The following is a 6,555-nucleotide window of genomic DNA, read 5'->3' as shown; positions in this document are numbered from 1 at the left end:
GCTTCATGAATAAGTTAAAAAAAACTTTCATATTGTCTATCTCCCACTCCTCACTTCTCTTTCCATCTGCTCTCAATTTCCACTGGTAATTCACAATTCTCTACTCTCCAATTCCATCTCGTTTTTTTATAACAACCATCAACCGATGTTAATCTCAACGGGAGGAGAAAATGAAGGCCAAAAAATTGCTGCTGCTACTTATCTGTCAGCAACGAATTCAAGGACCAGCTTATATATCTGAGATTTTTGAATGAGTGTATAGAAACTAAATAATGACTACATCTTCATTATTATGGGGAGAGAAATGCGGCACTTCTCCGAGATGCCACACAACACCACATCTAAAAACAGGACGCATATGATACAGATTTACACTATCAAATGTAATTAAAATTGTTTTTGGTCAATTCTTATACATGGTAAACCAAAGTGTATGTCATAAACCAAAACATTGTAGTGGATTGTTTGATAAATCATAACAAAACTAAAACATATACATTCATATATTTAGTGAATATTGACATTTTCTAGTACCAAAGTGTATGGCATAATTTTAATGGAAAATGAAGAAGAATAAAATGGCTGCAGCAACACTCCATGTTGTTCTCACTCAGTATCACCCCTTTAGGCTCCATGTCTCTCAACACCTTCAGAAACTGACTTCTTTCATCAGGATTGTTATGATTCAAGTGGTGCAACCTGAATTGAGCGCAGACGATTAAGGTTTCATCGGGGGCGGTGTCAACACTTTTAGCATTTAATGTCTGCAATGGAATATTATCAAGCTTGTTTATCTGCAGGTTGACATTTATGGACTTGGCATAACCTAGAAGTCTTGAAGAGAAGTTATTTGCTATGTTATTAGGAAAGGAAAACCAAGGACTAACCTCATAGAACTTCAGTAATGACTTTTGGAAGAATCACGGTTCCGTTGATGCAAAAGTTATAGTCCCCACGATGAAGATGAAGACAGATGATGTGTCAACGCTCGGAGACCATGCGCTGCAAGCCGGTGGTTAGCATCACCGGTAGGTGAAGCTAGCTCATGGAGAACATATAAAAGATGTTGCACGCGATTCAGGTTTCCTCCGGTTATTGTTGCAGCACAAGGGTTCAGCAACTGCTTAGCCCATCTACCATCCTTATTGTTTCCATTGTTACAGTTACTTCCATTAACCTTAGCAACACCTTTCTTATTCCCACCAGATTTTCTAACCACCGTCCCTTCAAGACCCGCATCTCCATTATCACCTTCATTCATCACACGCCTCTTGACTCTCTTGTTCTTCTGGCTTCGTGATTGTTTCTCGAGACTTGACTCATCATCAACATTTCGTTTCTTCGGTAAATGGGTTAGGCTATAGCAAGCAATGGCAGTGCAGACTTCGAAACTGAGAAAGCCATCCTCACTACATGCAAATGTGCAGTATTTGGAGATGGATATACCTCTGTCTGATTTGGGATGAATGAGAAGGAAGCACAATGGTAGGGGTTGTGGTGAAGTACATAGAGAGAGATAAAATGATTCTAAGTACAACTTGAGTCCCACATTGAAAATAATTCTCTAAACAAAAGAGTTTATAAACCTACTTTGTACAATAATAATAAAAACTTCAATTGATGGGCTTTGCAAAGACATAGTGTACATTAATCACAAAAGGTATATTTTAATAAGTAATTGGTTAATATAATTTCTTAAAAAAATATTTGTAAAACTAAATAAAGAAAACGTAATTTTAAAAAAGTTAATAAATGTAATTTAAAATAAAATAATAAAATTATCTACCTGGATTTTAAAGAAAACGTTTTTAAAAATTAAATCTGCCACATCATCAATTAAGTCAAAACCCAGTCAGCAAATGTGGTAAAAGGGTTTGGTAAATCCACGTTTTGAGTTTTATAAGGGGCGTTTGCTAAAAAAAAACATTCAAGGGGGCCAAACCGAAACTCGCTATATTGGCAGGGGGTGAAATATATTAAACCCAAAAATTAATCGACGTGCAATCACTTTAACTAGAAGTGAGATTTAACTTATGAATAATATGTACATTTATAATTTATGTCTGAAACTCATTAAAATTTTACTTGACGATGATTTGACGGAAAATTTAATTTTCTGTATAATCATTAGATGGTACTCCCTCCATTTTTTATTATAAGATTATTACAGTTTTAATGAGTTATTAATATTATTTTTTCTATTATACGCTTAAACATTTATTAATGAACGATAATTTAGTAAATTTTTTTATAGTTTATTTAGTTATTATTTTTTTTAATATGTGTGAAAATGTCAAAACGACTTATAATAAAAACGGAGATAGTAGTTCTTTTCCCTTTTGGGTTTAAGTCCATAATATAGAAAAAATTAAAGATATATATTTTTTTAGTTTAAGGACTTATAATGAATGTATCACTTTTTTTGATACGATGAATGTATCATAGTTAAAAAGCTAAATAATAAATAAATATCTATAAATAGATATATAATTGCTCATATACGTAGCAAAGAGTCTCCATTTGACACCTAATTAAATGACTAACTGAATGACGAAATTTAAGGATGAAAAAAAATAATTTATTCAACATTTCAATATATTTTATGGCCCAAATCAAAGAGAGAGATGAATACTTTACGACTAAATCGGGGGTTTATTTTATTCCATAACAAAAAAAATAAAAAAAATAATGAATATTTGTATTAGGTTTATAATGTGATGTCACATAGTAGATGCTTCAGTTCCCTTTGTTTGAGGGGCCGTAAATCGGAGCGGAAGAAGAAACCAACCATGATGGCTCTGTGTTGAGGAGAGTGAGACAATAACATCATCAAGATCTTAATCCATTCTACCAACACAAACCCTAATCCAATCCAATCCCTCTTTTATTTTTTTAATCTTTTTCTTAATTTTCATATTCATTTTCATTCATGGCTATTTGTTTTTCAATCCTTTTCGCATCATCATCACACTAATCGCTAATCTCGATCGATCGATAAATCGATTCTCTCTCTGCATTCGTTTTTTCAGAATCAGAAACCCTAATCATCACCAATGTCTTCTCCTCCTCCGCCTGATTCCTCTTCTACTCCTAACCCTGCCGCCAACTTCCCGCGAAATAACCTAACCTCTCCGTGGGCCCAGGTTGTTCGCGGCGATTCCGATTCGGTCAGCAATCAATCGCCGCCGGAGTCTTCTTCGACGTCGTCTCTTGATTCCGTTACTCCTGTTGTTGCCACTGCTCCTGTTGTTGCCACTGCTCCTGTTGTTGCCACTGCTCCTGTTGTTGCCTCTGCCGCTGTTGTTGCCGCTGTTGTTGTTGCCGGAGAAAGCTCTAACGCTGATAGGGAGAACAATGCGGGTAACCCTAGGAGATCTGCTTGGAATAATCTTCCCAATGGCGGTGTTGCTGAGGTGAGTCCGGTGATGGGGGCTGTCTCCTGGCCTGCTTTGTCTGCTAATTCTGCGAAATTGGCATCTGATGCGTCATCCTCTGCTGAGGGATCAACCTCCGTTGCTCAGGTTAGGTTTTCGCAACGGTCTCAATTCTGTTTTGTTTTGTTCACTGAGTTTCGAGAAAAACATGTTAATTTATGTTCATTTGATCAAAAGAATAATTGTTGATTTGTTTTTTTTTGTTAGTATCATGAAATTTTGGTAAGGTGAATATCACATTATATGACATTAGAACATAATCATGTAATGATCTTGTTCATGGAATCATCGGATATATGTTAGTCTCTTTATTTTCCAATTATATGTTTTTTGTTGCTGTTATTTTATTTTCTAGGGGCCTGTTACATTGAACAACCCTCGGGAACAAGCTATTGCTAATGGGAGTGTGGAACCTACTCCTCCGGTGAATCATGGCGTGGCTAATAGACAACCAGTGAGGCGCGGAGCAGTAAACAACAGTAGCAACATAAGCAATGGGCCTGGTTCATTTCCGAACAGCTTCTCCAGCCCCCCTCCAGTTGATCTTCGACCACAGGCTCCTCCTCCACCGTATCCGGTGATTCAGATCCCTCCGAATACCACCTTTGTGAATGGGGTTCCGCCTTACCGGAACACCAATGGCTGGGGTCCTAGAGGACCCATTGGGGCTTATGGGGTGTCGGTGGATGAGCACAGGAACGCTAATCGCAGGGGTAATTATGGGAACCGTCCGCATAACAACAACATTAGGCGCAATCAGGATCCGGGAAATATAAACACTAGAGATGTTCATGGACATCAACATAGGATGCAGTCTGGGAGATTTTCAAGGCCCACAGCACCTAACAGTGCTTCGTTTTTAGGGTCTCAGCCTATCAGACCCTATGTAAACCCTGCTGGGTTCCACGGTCAGTTTATTAATCTGTTTATGCAATCTTGTTTCTACTACAAGACACAACTAATCTTTTCTTTTCTTTTTAGAATTCTATTATTATCCAACAGTTCAACTCGAACCCTTCGGAGGTGTGCCATTTTTGACTCACCCACCTCCTCCAGCTATGTTTGTGCCAGTTCCAGAGAATCCTCTGACCGCTGCAATAGTCAAGCAAATTGACTATTACTTTAGGTGATTTTTTAATCAATTTATTGTATCCCCAAATCCCTTTTGTTTATTGTTTTTTTGCTCTATTACTTTTTGGCAAATTTTTATTCATTATCTGATATGTTTTTGACAGCGATGTTAATTTAGCAAAGAAAGACGACTATCTGCAGCTCAACATGGACGAACAGGGCTGGGTTCCAATTAGTGTGATTGCAAACTTCCCTCGAGTAAGTTATTTGTCGCGTCTTAGATTTTATAATCGAGAGATTTTAGGTATTTACAGGCCACATTTTAGGTATAAACCTAGTTTCATTACCTCTGAAGATTTTGCTTTTTCAGTTGATCATGAAGTGGGTTAATGAGGTGCAGTTAGTATAATGAAATATTAAATAACAAATGAGCTAAGAATAAAGAAACGGGCAAATAAAAATTTCACTTTGAATCTCGGGCCTCAACATCCTGCTGCTCATGGTGAACGGAGAAGTATTGGAAATGAACGGAGAAGTGGTGGAACGTGCGGAACCACATATTGGATCACTCCAGTGTGGCACTAGATTTTATTGGTGCTGATGTCATATTGCCTAGTTTTTTTATAAAAAAATTGAGACATCAACTCAAACTACAAAGTAATTGAGATTTTAGTTGTTAATATTATTAATCTATATGCTGTGAATTGATCCTTGTACTACCCGGTGTCGATAAGTTTTCATGCTCCGCCAGTATTCAGGTTTTAACTTGATTAAACTTTCATTAATATTGTATTATAATGTTATTTTTACTCTTAAAAATGTCATTTTGCAGGTTAAAAGTTTGACCAGTAATGTTGAGTTGATTTTGGATTCATTGAGAACTTCATCAATCGTGGAAGTGCAGGTAAGCTGTTGTGGTTCTATTGTATTTCTGTTTGAGATACATTTCAATAGTACTAGTCTCGAAGGTTATCAATTTTATCATATTTTTAATTTGTTTCTCATTTTCTTATTTTCAACTTTGCGATAGGGTGACAAGCTGAGGAGGCGTAATGACTGGATGAGGTGGCTGCCCTCTGTTCACCAACGGGCTAGTTCTGGTTCTGTATCCCAAGTGGATCAAATTGCAATCACATAGCTATTGATTTCGATAAGATCACTCTAGACGAAGCAACTATCCATACAAGTTCCAATGCTACAACAACTGGGGATTTGTAGGAGTGTCTTCCTGTTACTCTCAGCTCTCTATACAGTCAGGGAGCAGCAATTAAAACTCTATATCTACCTCAATCTTCGAAAGTTAACCCATTATAGTATTTGACTATGTTATTTTGATTTTAAATTTTTTGGAAGAGATGTTTGGAAGTTCGATTCTTTCATGATCACTTTGGTCGATTTTGGTAGTAGTTGATTAGAAATTATGGTTTTGATGGGGATATGATGGTCTTAAAGACAAAAAGAAGTCGATTAGAATTAGAAGAAAACTAGAATTTTGATGGAGATAGATTTATTGGTTTTGTATAGCTTTATATTTTATGCAACTAACTTATTCATTTTCTGGTGGTCTGTGTGGTTGAACTATTTCATCAATTGAAATGGCATGATGAATTGAGTATGTTCCAATTTGTTTGTTGAGTTGTTTTTTTTTTATTAATGCATAATGATCTTGAATTTCATTTGCGTTGGTTGTTTTCTTGACCATTCATCCCATTATATACCTATCCATCCCGTTGTTATCAAAGTCGTTTGTGATATGAAACTTGTGTTCCTCAAGACGCTAATGCTGTCTATGCACATGTTGTTTGGTGAGTGTTGTCTAGACGTATTTTTTGTTTGGCAACTCTTATTGTAACTGTAACAGGGAGACTGCATGTTATAAGGAAACCATTTTTGTTGTGTGGTCAAGGACCATAACAACAATATGATATAAGGCATATAATCACCAATGACAATGGTTAATAGGAAAATGGAATGGATGTGGTAGGATCATGGTTCAAAAGCTTTGGTTTTTGTTTTGATCACAATCTTTAGGCTAGTAAATATGTCTGTC

The 6,555-nt window shown here is 36.5% G+C and overlaps 2 pseudogenes; one reads left to right on the top strand and one right to left on the bottom strand.

The window, feature by feature from the left end:
• Positions 1-527: 527 nt before the first annotated feature.
• LOC131657528 (protein NODULATION SIGNALING PATHWAY 1-like) lies at positions 528-1,508 on the bottom strand (annotated as a pseudogene).
• A 1,172-nt stretch (positions 1,509-2,680) lies between these two features.
• LOC131660278 (la-related protein 1C-like) lies at positions 2,681-6,128 on the top strand (annotated as a pseudogene).
• The last annotated feature ends 427 nt before the right edge of the window (positions 6,129-6,555 follow it).

The sequence above is a fragment of the Vicia villosa genome, linkage group LG3, assembly GCF_029867415.1.
Source record: "Vicia villosa cultivar HV-30 ecotype Madison, WI linkage group LG3, Vvil1.0, whole genome shotgun sequence".
Lineage (NCBI taxonomy): Eukaryota > Viridiplantae > Streptophyta > Magnoliopsida > Fabales > Fabaceae > Vicia > Vicia villosa.
The sequence above is the reverse complement of the archived record's forward strand: the minus strand, read 5'-3'. Positions and strand labels throughout refer to the sequence as shown.